Raw genomic sequence first — 14,778 nt, 5'->3', positions numbered from 1 at the left:
CAACACTGAATAAATATATTTTTGTCAGGTTGAATACTGATAGTTGATCACTCAAACCCCTTTATCTAAACCTCTCTGCTTAACCGTCGGACTTGCACATCCATCATGTTTGTAGTTTTTGAACGCTTTTTATCCACATTTGTAGTTCTAGTCGAATCCTCGTCCAACTCGCAATGGCTTGTGGCTAACATCAGCCGTTAGAGTGTGCATCGATCCGCACTTCGAATTCTGACCAGAAATAGTAAACCATCCGGGTATTTTTGGAATACTTTTTTCAACAAACTACGATTTGAGACATGCTAATTCTATTTTCGAGTACTATTTAGTATGAATAGTATGCAAATTGGGCCAGTGTGTATCCTTTGCGGAAGTGTTTTATTGAGTAAACGTCATGCACGCATTAATTCTTCTCCCCCTTCACATCGTGCCACAGTTTATTCATTAGGCTTGTTTTAGGTGAGCAAAATCTGCACAGAACCGATAACCGCGATCACTGCAAGATGCATGCTGGTTAGAAATGTGTCCAAGTATGGTTGATTTGCTCTGATGTCATGCTGACGTGTGTCAAAAATCTTTCACGATGGCAAGGTGAATTTACGGAGGATAATGCAGCAGTTGCTCTCTAACGACTGTGCTGACCAAAAGCACGATAGGAAACGACTTACTGACAACACAGCTTATACTTATTGATTTTAACAACCTTGATGTATGGTTCTTTTTTTACATGTTTGATTTTAAAACTCTGTGACTGAATTGGGCTTTAAAAGGTTGGATTCGGGCGCCAGGGGTAAAAACCACCACAATTATTCATTAACTACATCATTAGAAACACCAAATATAACCTTATGAATTATACTATACGAATCAAATAAAACCAGAAACCTCAAGAAAGTGGATTCAAAAAAGTTTTCTATTCAAATTTCAATTTCAGTCATATTTTCAGTACATCATATTCAACTCAAAAGAAAGAAAAAAAATTATAAATAAACTATTCAAACCCAAGAACATTTACCTTTTAGTTACCTAACAATAAATGAGTAACAGATAAATCAAATAAATCAGATAATTACATGCAATACAATAAATTGTATGCAGTAACAAAGAAATTAATCAAAATACAGTCACATAAGAAGAAAATGGGCATGAAAAAAAATCAGAAATCATCTGGATCCAAAGTTCAAAAAAAAAAAAAAAAAAAAAAAAATCATTTTTATCATGTGACTCATTGCTACTGGGCCTGAAACCATTATATAACACAATATTTACAAAATAAATTTGGGAACTCGAGCACCAAAATAAACACCAAATGAAAACCCCCCACCCTAGCTAAAAAAACATACTAAAGTTACATATAATACCCTGAATTAGCATCTATACAACCGGATTAGAAAAAGCTCTCTCTCTCTCAACGCTCCATTTACACTCAAAACACTCTCCAAACAGACTCGCCAACGCTTTACGAAATTCATTGAGGGAAACGTACAATTGCTCAAAATATGAATTGTAAGCATTAGAACAGGAAAACAACTGCAGCACTATATGTAACATCAACACTTCAATGCAACGCGGCCTACAACAACAATACTCACAACAATATAATATATCCCGCATCTGACAACAACGGCTAGAGAGCGCGAGAGAGAGACAGCGAGAGACGCATCACACTTCCTTAAATAACTTCCTACCTGGTTTCCGGTATATATGCTAAACAGCACCACCCACAGCACAAAATAGGAAAATACCAATCATTGACGACTGTCACACACATCCCCCGTGGAGAAAGATCCCCTAATATACTGCAACATTATGAATATATGCTCATCAACAGGGAAATATCAATCCATGACACCCTGCAGCAACAACAGCATCAAACACTAGTTCCTACATTCAACATTTAGATTTCAGTAATTTATAAATCATTTAGCCTTACAATACGGAGTACTAATCAATCCAGGACATCATTTCATTAATATTAAAACCCTAGAAAATCCTCATCATCTGACTCCTCAGTAAAAAAAATTGAAACTTTCTCCCGTTCCTTACGATCAAACTGCAGCAGCGGGAAAGGCAAATTTCAAATTGCATACATGAACTGTTCGCAAGTCCTCTCCATTATCCTCACCCACAACCCGATAATTTACTGGACTTAATTTTTCTACAATTCGATAAGGCCCAATACATTTTGCTGCAAATTTGGCAGTAAATTGTTGAGAGGCCTTGGAAAGGGGATGTGCTTTCATCCAAACCCTATCCTTCCTGGAGTAAGTCACATTCCTACGACCGGCATCATATAAACATTTCTGTTTCTCCTTAGCTCGAGACAAGTTGCTTTTTTACCATCTCCTGCTAATCTTTAAGAACCCTGAGACTGGTCTGGTGTGGTTCTAAAACACGTTCAAAAGGTCCTTTCAACCTTATTTGCAAGACTAATTCTGCTGGGGAGTATCCAGTACTCTCCTGAACAGCAGAATTAATACTGCATACCTCAACTCAAATAATGATCCCAATGATTATGTTCACCAAACATGTAAGATGCTATCATCCCCTTAACGGTCAGATTTACCCGTTCTGTGAAGTTGGTTTGGGGATGGTATGCTGTTGTCAATTTTTGCACCACTCCCCTAGCCTAGAAATCTAGACGCACCCTAGCGGCAGCAAATTTAATCTGCCCGCAAGTGTCATCTAGGAACTCTCAATACCCTTCTGAGCTGTATTCCTCACAATCTGGACGGGCCAATCACGTCGTGTATAGAGTCGGTGGGCGGGGCCATAATGACGACGGCCGAGTTGCGTTTGCGTGCTTCTAGTGAACACAGAAACTGGCGAATGGCGGCGGTCTTTCGAATCAGCTTTGACCGCGACTCTGGAAGACTTGGAAGCTTTTCTCTGAGAAAAGAACAAAGAACGGCACTGAAGTCATTCTTAAAAAGGGAAGATTTGTTCGGAGTTTAGCTGACCGGATACGGTGAATGTTTAATCTATCAACAAGCTCTGTTTCACCTTCATTGCTCTGCTTGGTGTAGCGCTATCCTATCGCGTCCAGAGGGAGTTTGAAAGACAACCGTTTATCCCGCCCCTCGGATTGAGCCCTGTCTATGGTGAGTTTCCAGACCAAACATCTTGATGTGGGTCTGGCTTGTCAGGCTACCACTCCCCACCTGCTACACAGCTCCTGCTAAATTTCAGAAGTAAATTGAGGACCTCTGTCCGACAACAAAAAATTTGGAACACCTCACTGCGTCAATATTTCCTTCCACAGCATCTGTGCAATTGTCACAGCAGTAGCTTTTCAAAGCGGAAACAACTGCACCCAATGGCGATAATAATCTACTACCACCATTAACTGGGTGTTACCTTGTGTACTACGAGGCAATGACCCATAAGATCCATGCCGAGCAATTCCCATGGTTCATGTGCTTCAGTCTGCTGTAACAGGCTGCTGGTTTACGACACTCAGGCTTATACTGTTGACAACTGACACAATTTTTAACAAACTCTGAAACATCTTTCCACATATTTGGCCAAAAGGCAACATGCATTAACCTTTTTTGTGTCTTATAACGGCCAAAATGCTCACTTAATGGGTTGGAATGATATGCTTCCAGCATAGTCTGGCGAAGGATCTGTGGGACATTTGGAAATAGGTTGCCTTGGAAGGATGAATCACCTTCCAGTAAACCTTGTCCTCTAGAATAACAAATCCAGAACCAGAATCATCAGGACTCTGCATGTTATCAATTACACTCTGATATACTCTTCGGACCTCTACATCTTGCTGCTGTGCTGTCCAGATATCCTCATCAGAGAGAGGAGACTGCAGGACCAGACTATCTGGGGTTTGCTTGGTATAAGCCGCGATTATTGGGGTAGAGTCAGGGCTACTAGTACGGGACAAACCATCAGGAGAACTGTTAAGCTTTCCTTTGTGGTATTAAAGAGTAAATTTAAACTCTTGTCATTTCAAAGCCCAACGAATCAGACTAGAGTTTGCCTTGGTAGTATTAAACACCCAAAGGAAAGATGCATGATCAGTCACAACGCAACTCTCTCTCTGTGGTAGAATAATTCCTTCCTGCACTAGTAAGTGTACGGCTTGCATTTGCTAGTACTTCTTCAGTCGTACCAAACGTAGACGGTCATTGACCAAGAATGGCACCCAAACCTGTTGAACTAGTATCTGTATAAACTATAGATGTGCAAGCATGGTTAAGGTGTCCCAGTGTTGGTGAAGAAGAAAGGTGTATTTTCAAATTCTCAAAAGCAGCCTGACCATCAGTTTACCACTGGAAACAGACTCCTTTTTGTTTCAAGGCATTTAAGGGTTCGGCAATAGCTGAAAAATTAGCAACATATGATCCACTTATACTCAAGAACCGCTGAAGTTCTTTTAGATTTCTTGATACAGGGACGTTCTGGATTGCCTCTGTTTCAGCAGGATCTGCTTTAACCCTTTCGGTGGTCACCAAGTGGCTTAATAGAAATTACATTTCAGAGTTAATCGTGCCTTTTGCAAACACCTCAAACCTTTTGGAGATCTTGTATATGCTGACTGAAATTTGATGAATAAATGACTATGTCATCTAGATAAACCAAACAACACTGTCCTAAACATTCAGCCAACACCCTATTCATGAGCTTTTGAAATGTGGCTGGGGCATTCTTTAAACCAAAAGGTAAAACCTTGAATTCATAGCCATACTGTCTGGGTCCATTGCCACTTGCCAGTTCCCACTGTTAAGATCAAGAGTACTAAACACACTGGCTCCAGCAAGTGACTCCAAGATTTCACCCACAGTAGGGAGAGGGAATGCATCACTTTCACTCACAGCATTTAATCGTCGATAATCGACACAAAATCGCTGACCTCCATCTTTTTTAGGCATCAGCACAATAAGAGCTGCTCAAGGAGAATGAGAAGGCTGAATAATGTCTTGTGAAAGCATATTGTCAGTTTGATCCTTAAGCTACACTGTGTAACTTTTTTAGTTGATGATATGATGATGGATGATCACTCTTATTCTCGAGGATATTTGCCAGAGTCACCAAGGAAGCGGAAAAGAGAATTAAGACGGCAACGCAACAGGCAAATCAACAAGACAAAAATAAATATTGGAGTGGCCTTTCCAAGATGGAAAGAGCTCATGAGGAGCAATGATTTTAAAAAGGATGCCGACGTTGCCTGCTTTCTTCTCGACAGGTAATATTACTCCAGCCTATTTGTGTATATTGGAAGTTTTATTGTTGCTTGGCTAATTATATCATGGTGTGCTGTGCATAACACTAGAACAACGTCTAGGATAGTTTTCCTCGCGTCAATGATGAAAAAGTATTGTTTACCTTGTAACATAAATCCGTGTTCTATGACGGATAACATGAGATTAATATTTTAATTGCATTATAATTTGTAGGCTATATCAATCAATCAATCAATCAACTTTATTTATATAGCACTTTTCAAATGACGATTGTTTCAAAGAAGCTTCACAGTGTTAAACAGGACAACATTGCAACAAAATTTGATTTGGCTAGTTTAATTTGAATAGTTTATAGAATTAAATATGACCAAATTAATAAATTTTATTTGTATATTTAGTTGAATAACTTGGATCATAATTTTAGTGTCCCCAACTGAGCAAGCCAAGCCAAAGGCGACAGTGGCAAGGAACCAAAACTCCATCAGGGCATAATGGAGAAAAATAAACCTTGGGAGAAACCAGACTCAGTCAGGGTGCCAGTTCTCCTCTGGCCTATTCACGAGTTCACACTTACATCAATTAAATAGAGTAAAGATTATGCGTATTTGGCGTGCTGTCCGGGGAGGGCTCCGGGCTCGGAGAATTTGCCCGAACCCAGAGTATCCCCCCCCCCCCCCCCCCCCCCCCCCGACATGGATAGTTTAGAACTAGATTCCAATTGTGATTTATTTGATATTTATAGCAGTTGATTTAAGTAAGTGCGGAGAAGGGGTGGTGGTGGGATGCTGAGAAACTGTCAATGACAGGAAGGTAAATCGGCTGTCTATATACACCTCCTATCATTGATTAACTGATTAGTTTAATGTGCTCCTCTTGTGTTCCAATTGGGTTAATTATCTGAGCCTGCTCCACCTGTGTTTAATTAGATTTAATTGTTTGCGCGTGCTTCTCCCGAAATTAGTTTGTGAAACTTCAATTCACGAGTTCACACTTACATCAATTAAATAGAGTAAAGATTATGCGTATTTGGCGTGCTGTCCGGGGAGGGCTCCGGGCTCGGAGAATTTGCCCGAACCCAGAGTATCCCCCCAAAAGCAAAGAGACAAGGACAGCCACCGAGACCCCCCAAATACGCATAGAAATGGTGGGCTGTCTGATTACCTAGCTAGGAGGGCCCGTGTTGCTTTGATGGGAGCCGCTCATGGCATCGGTGGACCAGCCTACTGGCTGAAAATTTGGAAGCATTCTTAGTTTAGAACACCTGGCCGGGAGGGCTCTTTCAACATCCGATGGGAGGCCAATGCTCACTGTATCCGATGGAAAAACTCTACCGGCCAGTAACTGGGAAGATAGATGGTTTTGAACGCCTGGCTGGGAAGGCTCTTTCAACATCCGATGGGAGGCCAATGCTCACTGTATCAGATGGAAAAACCCTACCAGCCGATCGCTGAGAAGCAGGATGGTTTTTAAACGCCTGGCCGGGAGGGCTCTTTCAACATCCGATGGGAGGCCAATGCTCACTGTATCAGATGGAAAAACCCTACCAGCCAGTAACTGGGAAGCAAGATGATTTGTACGCCGGGCCGGAAGGGCTCTTTCAACATCCAATGGGAGGCCAATGCTCACTGTATCGGATGGAACAACCCAACCAGCCAATGACCGAGAAGCGGGGGTGATTTGGAATTAGCTGGCCGGGAGGACCCGTGTTGCCTCTGGCGGACGTTCACAGCGCCTGGCGGGACGGGCCCTACTGGCTGGTAAATGGAGCGGTCAGAATTTAGGGTGACCGACTGATAAGGCTTTTTTTTTTTTTTTCAACATCAGATGGGAGGCCAATACTCACTGTATCAGATGGAAAAAAAACCCTACCGGTCGGAAAGGGGAGCACATGATTTAGTCCGTCCAGCTCAGCCGGGAGCGTCCCGGCTGGTGGACAGGGGGCGCGCTGTTTGGGACGGCCGATCGGGAAGGCTCAGCCCTCATCTGAGAGGAGATCAATACTCGTGATGTCAGGTGGGTGAGTCCTACCGACCGAAAGACGGGACGACGCAATTAAAAGAAACGACTGACCGAGGGGGCCCACCCAGCCTCTGCCAGGAAGAAAGGAGTGGGTGAGTGGGTCCTATCGGCCAACGGTACGGTGGAACACCCGGCCAGGAAGCTCTTGCCGAACATCTGATGGGAGGTCAATACTCGCTTTATCTGATGGGTAAGCTTCGCTGGCAGCAGGGTGGAAGGTAAAGCTTAAATGATCGTCCAGGAGAGGTTTTGCAAGCATCCGAAAGGAGATCAATACTCACGGTATCGGGTAAGCATCGCTGGACGATGAAAAGAAAAGGGATAGGTATAGGTCTGGAGAGCTCTGTGGTGTCCAAAGGGAGATCAAGACTCACTGTATCGGACGAGCGAGCCTCACTGGATGGAAAATGAAAAAAGGATTGACAGCAACCTCGAGGGCCCTCGCGGCATCCAATGGGAGAACAATTCTCAAGGCATCGGAAAGGGAATCCTTTACCGGTCAGAAAAAGAGAGGGAAGAGTGCTGGCCTAGAGGGTTTCACAGCATCCGACGGGAGAGCAAGCTTAGGGCGCCGGATGAGTGAGCCTCGCCAGACGAAGGAGGAGGGGAAAAAAATATGGTCCCGGAGAGCTCTTGCAAATTCGACAGGAGATTGAACTCGCTGTATTGGATGGGTGAGCTTCGCTGGATGGAAAAAGAGAATATAAAGGTTTTTTTTTTATTTTATTTTATTTTTTTTCTCTCTCTTGCAATGAGGGTTGTTAATTTATGAGGGTTTGGTGAGCTCTCTTGATGTGATACCGGTCGGTCCTGATGTAGCTTTGGAAAGCTTGAGAAGACCATCTGCCGAGAGCTTGGATCTGCTGCTGGGAGAGGCCTTTTTGCGCTGCTGTTGTTGCTGCCCCTATGCGGAAGGAGTGGCTTGAGAAGTTTTGCGCTGAAGTGCCTGATAGCTGGAGAACAGATTTGAGTTGTTTTTGGAACCAGAAGCGTGTAATGGGTTTGTTAGAGGAATCTATGAAAAGAGGTTCAGAAAGAGATTTGGCCTGAAACTTCCTCATTTGGAGGTATGCGAGGACAGTTTGGAATGGTTGAATTGGGGAGGAGATGTTGAAAATGTAGATTAGATGGCCTTTTTTAGCTTGGTCTGTCTTGCTTTGTTTGATTCTGTATGAAATGGTTTCACCATCGAGAACTGAAAGGTCTGAGATGGTGGGGTGGGCTTTAGGGTCGAATTTGGAGGTAATCGTGATTTCTGAGCATCTAAGGAAGCCGAAGAAAGCTAAGATGAACATAGTATCGAGTGTGCGGGCTATATTAGGGGGCTGGTAGTTTGTACGAAGGGTGTGAATGCATTTTGTGAGTATATCTAGTGTTATGGGTTGTCTACTGTCAGGGCGAGTGGGCTGGGATCGCTGAATACCTTTGATCAATAGGGAGGTTTGGGAGTTATTTATCTCTGGAGATGGAGTGCCATAAATTAATTTGTGGAAGAATTGAATACCGCTCAGGTAGCCTTTGATGGATCCCACTTGTAAGGTCTTAATATTATTGAGATAGGAGACAAAAGAGGTGATTGAGAGGAGAGAAAAATCGGGGAACTGTAAGCTATATGAGGAGTGGAACGACTTGAAACATCTCCAAGCTGTCACATAGGATTGGATTGTTCTGGGGGAAACTGCTTGAAGGATACTGTTGAGTGATGCATCGAGAAGGGGTTTTAATGGGTGGTTTATGGAAATATCAGTTCTGAATAATGAGGAACTGGAGTTGGGAAAAGATCCGCTTCTGGAGCCAATGTCCTGAATTTCTGAAACAAAAAACGAGACAGAGAGTCAGCAATCAAGTTTTCAGTCCCTGGGACATGTTTTGCAGTAATGATAAATTGATCGCAAGCTGAGATCCAGGTGAGACGTCTTAGAAAAGGTATAAGAGCAGGTGAATGAGAGCGGCCTTTATTAAAGGGGTACTTCAGCGCTGGGAAGATGAATCTGTATTTAAACTGGGTCATCAATGCAGTAGAAATGTGAAATTATTTTTGAATTTGGTGCCTTCTAGACTGAGAAAAGACAGAAAATGTATTTTTGTCCCATGGGGATGAAAGACTACAATTCCCAGAATGCTTCGCTGCCCTGTGAGGCCATTCCCAACACCACCAACTTCATTACTGTGACTGAGTTAGAGAAGACACTATAATTAAAAACTGAACGTGTCTGTTCAATATAATGAGTGAGTCACCGCGCGAGTATCACAGCACTGAGCACTAACTGCACGAGTGATGAGAGCTGAGGTAATCGCGACTACATTCGCGGCATACATTCACAACGCCAGTTCAGTCTGGCACGCGTTTCAGTTCATGCCTTTGCAAGCTTAACTTTCATAGAAATGAATTTGAGAAGTTAAAAGACTTACATTGCTCACCATAGCTCCGTTTAAATGATCCTGTCTGCAAGCTGAGCTCTCCCTGCCAGCTGAGTGTAATCTCCCATCCCCCATGCGCAGATTCAAAACATGCGGAAATAGCTCCCTCTGCTGGCTGTAGTCTTTAGCCTTTGGGCAAGCATTACTCCTATGATGCAAAAATCGTCATTTTGCATCATAGGAGGAATTTTTCCAGAAATAAAATGCATAAATCTCTCGTCTCAGGGAGATATGAGGGGGGAAAGCACAATAATTTGAATATTCTCCAGGGTTTCTACTGATACAAAGCCATATGCTAATCGCTGAAGTAACCCTTTAATGCACTGGACTGTTGCTTCGTTGTCACAATGCACTAATATGCTACGAGCCGTCCATTCTTTCCCCCACAGGAAAGCTGCGACTACGAGAGGGTAGAGCTCGTACAGTGCTGAGGACTGCAGCATATCCTGCAGCTGCGGTGACCATGGAGATGCAAACCAGCGTCCTTGATGAAATCCCCCAAAGCCGATTGAAGGGGCTGCATCTGTGAAAAGTTGGATGTCAACAGGGGAAGAAACGAGATTGTTATAGAAAAAAGACAGGCTGTTCCATTGGTTTAGGAATGTTATCCATAGCATAAGTTCGTTGCGACAAGCCGTGTTTATTTGAATTTGGTCCTCCAGCGCGTGAACCGAAGATGCAAGTGAGAGGAGATGCGAGATGAAAGGGCGGCCTTGCGGAATGATGCGCATTGCGAAGTTTAGATGACCTAGCAGTGATAGGAATTCACGTTTGGAACTGTGGGAGTTTTCTAAAAAACTTGACGAGACGAGAATTATCCTATCGATTTTTTCTTTTGGTAGTGAAGCTTGGAAATTTACGGAATCTAAATTAATGCCAAGAAACTCGATGCAAGTGGCAGGACCCATGGTTTTTTCCTGCGCGATGGGGATTCCGAGTTCGGAAAAAACTTTTTGAACGGTGAGAATGTGAGCGTCTGGGATTGCGTCGGGTGGTGAGATAATGAGAAAATCATCTAGCAGGTGGATGAGGTGAGGGATGCCATAATTGTTCGACAGGATCCAACAGATGGCTTCTGATAGCATGTCAAAAATCTTGGGGCTGCTTTTGCATCCAAATGTTAGCCGTACCGCGAAATACAATTTTTTATGCCAACGAACCCCAAATAGATGCCAGAAGTCTGGATGAATGGGCATCACTTTGAAAGCAGAAGTGATGTCGATTTTTGCGAGCCAAGCACCTCGTCCTGCGGTTTTAATTGATTCGATCGCGTGCTCTATGTCGTGGTATTTGAGAGAAAATTCGTCAAGAGAGATCAAGCTGTTTATGCTAGGAAACTGAGAATTATGCGGAGCTGAGAGATCGATAATGAGGCGTTTTTTACCCGAAAATTTTCTCGTGGCCACTCCAATGGGGCTAATACGAAAAATTTCGAAAGGAGGGACATCGAAAGGACCAATCATGAATCCTGAGTCGACTTCTTTTTTAATCAAGTCATCTACGACTTCGGTTTCGGCGAGAGCAGATTGTAGATTTTTACAAATCAAGTTCTGGGAAAGCGGGCTTTCGGTGCCGGGTATGAAGCCATGTTCAAGCCCGGTCAGTAAATCATTTCTGAAATTGGCGTCCGGGTGGTGCTCTAATTTAACGGCGAGGCGAGAAATTTTCACAGGAGTCGATAAGTACTGTTTTGATTTTTTATTGATGGATTTGTACACTGGGCATACATGTCGAGCATGTGCTCCACCACAGAAATTGCAGATGTGCAGGTATCTGCAATGGTGTCTGAGGCATTTCCCTATGTTAAAATAGTTGCATTTTTGATTATCTGCGAAACGAGGTGGATTTCTTTTGGAATCTTGATTCGCTGAGGTGGTTGCAGGTCGTGGCACATAACTGGTTGATTTCGTTTGTGTTGTATCTGGGCGGGGGGGGGGGGGGGGGGGTTAATCTGGGGGCATGACGTTGTGGAATGTGCCACTGACCTGCAAACTGCGCACGAGATATTCCTGCAGCCTAGGAACACCCTGCTATGGAGATCCGTGTCAAGAGCGCCCCAGTAGGTGCACTGAATTCACTGTGCTAGCCGGACGGCACACTTCACTGAAAAAAGTTTGTGATAGGTATAAAAATGACTTCCCCCGAAGGACAGCGCGAGCTCCGCTATTATTGCAAGATAATCATTCAGCTCGCGGCGCCTGTGGGGGAAAACTGAGCAAATAATGTCTGTGAAACGGGAAAAAGCAATTGAAAATTCAGGGAAAGAAAGTAAGCGGGAAGAGTGTGGGTTGGGGTTTTTTAGAGTGACTGAAAAATCCCCGCAATCCAATTGACGGCTGGTGTTTGACACAGGAAACATGGAGAGAAGGGAAGATAAGTCAACGTCCGCACCTGCCAGAATCTGTGCCCGGATGTTTTGAGCTACTGGAGGCGGCTCCGAGGCAACAGCGTTTGCTGGGACAGGCATCTGAGTTGCTGTGAGGAGAGAGAATGAGGATTTAGTCTGCAGAAGGGGGTTACAAGACTGAAGAGCCTGGACTGTTTCTGGAGCTTGGAGAGAAAAGTTATTGAGAGCATGAGGAAGAGAAGAATGCATTTGGGGATTATATGCTTGCGCTGTCGGTAGGGGCGGTATTGTGTTTGCTGGTGCTGTAGGCCACTGGAAGGAAGAAGAAGAGTTAGCGAAAGGTTGTTTGGACTGATGGTAACCTTGCGCTTGGGCTGCTAGCGAGCTCGTGCTAGCTTCTGCATAGGGAGCTGGAGGCCACTGCAAGAAAGGGTTAGTAGCTGTAGGAGGAACAAAATGAGAGGCTGGAGGTGGGCCGGTGGACCCAGCAACCAGTGCCGCTGCAGCGGGAGAAGCCACGGTGTGAGGTAGGCCCTCGTTTGGAAGGGGGTGGGGCCTTGCTGCCGTGAAGTCTGGGGCACGTCCTAGGCTTGCTGATGGCCTGTTGTTGCGGCTCGTCGTTTGAATCAAGTTGGATCTTGTGCGGCGAGGAGAAGGTGTCGAGGGAGGCGATTCCGGAGCCCTGCGTGCTCGGTTATGCCTGGTGGCTGTTTTGGGAGCGGGAGTTGATTTTTTGGAGCGGCTGACTGGCTGCAAGCTGACATAGAGGTTGTACAGTTCAGCTTTCGTTAGCTTCCGCGAAAACTGCACTTCGGAGCTTGCCAGCGCTTGCCTTAGGCCTGCCACCGTCCACTTCCCGATGGCTGGGATTGTCGGAACAGCCGAGCTGTAAGAAGACGCCGGGGAGGAAGTTGGCCTTCTCGCTGGTGGAGGCGAGGGCTGGCCTCGACGTCTTGGTGAGCGTGGGGTTAGTCGAGTAGGCCGGCGACCACGCTGGGAAGCCTGGGATTCAGGTGCAATGTCCGGCGGCGGAGGAGTGGGCCTGGGCCTGGCAGATTGCAGCGGAGAGTCCCAGGGAGAGCTGGTATCACTGATAGGAGAATCTTGGAGTTCAGACATCATAGCAGACGGTCAAAACCACAATGCTGAGAAACTGTCAATGACAGGAAGGTAAATCGGCTGTCTATATACACCTCCTATTATTGATTAACTGATTAGTTTAATGTGCTCCTCTTGTGTTCCAATTGGGTTAATTATCTGAGCCTGCTCCACATGTGTTTAATTAGATTTAATTGTTTGCGCGTGCTTCTCCCGAAATTAGTTTTTGAAACTTCAATTATTAAACAGTGTATAATTATTACTCTGGCAACCTTGCAGGTCATAAATCATATTAGATTCAATTTTGGGTATCACGCAAGAGACAGGTTCATTTAGGATGGTGCGGCGATTACACAAGAATATTAATACTTGAAAGATCGGAGTTATTGTGCCGGAGACGGGTTAATTGAGGATGATGTGCCGCTGAGGCAAATTCAGAGGAGGCATCAATTGACACATCAGGGATCAGGAAGTGGAGGACCCAGATGCAGAGTGAACAACAAGGGCAGTTTATTAATAAGACAGATCAACAAGACACAAGAGGGTAGTGGATGAGTGACAGTCCAAACACCAGGGCAGTGGACAGACACCACGACGACAGGCAGGGGAGGATGACCACTGAGACCAGTCCAGGCAGCCAATGAACTAGACGACAGCTTGTGAGGCAACACCAGGCAGGGCGAAGGTGGACCAATCCAGGCAGGAACCAGAGGCTTGATGGTCTCACAGAATCAGCTCCCTTCTTGGCTGACAGGCAGTGGAGACAGCGGCCAGGGAAAAACTTAAGACAGAAAACAACACAGGGCAAACACACGATAAGACAACAAGAAACAACAGACAAACTAAGAACTAAGACTAAATGAAACAAACTTAATTACTGGAGCTAGAAAACGAGGAAAAATAAAACAAAACCAATCTCTATAAAAAGACTGAACTGTAAATAAAAGTGGAAAACAGGAAAAATAAAATAAAAAGGTAAGATATCAAAAACAAGAAAACTAAACAATAAGGCTAGAGAAAAATACCAACATAAAACCTGGAGAAAACGAGCAAAATAAAGACAGAAACTTCACTAGACTAAAAAAACAAAGAAAAACAAAGAAGGAACAAAGAAAAAACTGAAAATAAATTCAAAGCTAGAAAAACAGGAGACACTAAAAACTAGAATAGGCTAGACAAGGAGCTAGAGACATGTACGCACAAGCAAACGCTCACAAACATACACAACGAACCAGCAAAGACATGAGGGAAGGTAGCACAATATAAAGGGACCAGAGCACATGAGGAACAGGTGAGCACAATTAGAGAAACAAGGACTGGACCAGACTAAACAAGGGGGTGTGGTAACAGCAAACAAGGAGGCAGGACAAGAGGAACACATGACAGACACAAAGTGAGACAGATCCATGTACTAAGACACAACACAAACATAGAAACATTAAACAAAGACAAAACAGACAGAGCTGCCAGGGCAGAACCCTGACAATGAATTGGGCACTGGTAGGTCATTAGACCTAAGAATAGAGTAAGGGTAGACCAGCACATTGAGAATAATCATAAGAAATTATCAGTTATAATAATAAAATAGAGACAGAACTGTTTTCATTGAATTATAGGTAAATTATATACTGCTTAGGAGATGAAGGAAGAAATGTACCAAAAATACATATGTTCTTCATTTTCATAAAAAGGAATTCA

The 14,778-nt window shown here is 44.0% G+C and overlaps 1 pseudogene; it reads right to left on the bottom strand.

Annotated features, from left to right (window-relative positions):
- Positions 1-7,942: 7,942 nt before the first annotated feature.
- Positions 7,943-13,101, bottom strand: LOC137073792 (mucin-5AC-like; annotated as a pseudogene).
- Positions 13,102-14,778: the final 1,677 nt, after the last annotated feature.

Source organism: Pseudorasbora parva, chromosome 4, assembly GCF_024679245.1.
Source record: "Pseudorasbora parva isolate DD20220531a chromosome 4, ASM2467924v1, whole genome shotgun sequence".
NCBI lineage: Eukaryota > Metazoa > Chordata > Actinopteri > Cypriniformes > Gobionidae > Pseudorasbora > Pseudorasbora parva.
The sequence above is the reverse complement of the archived record's forward strand: the minus strand, read 5'-3'. Positions and strand labels throughout refer to the sequence as shown.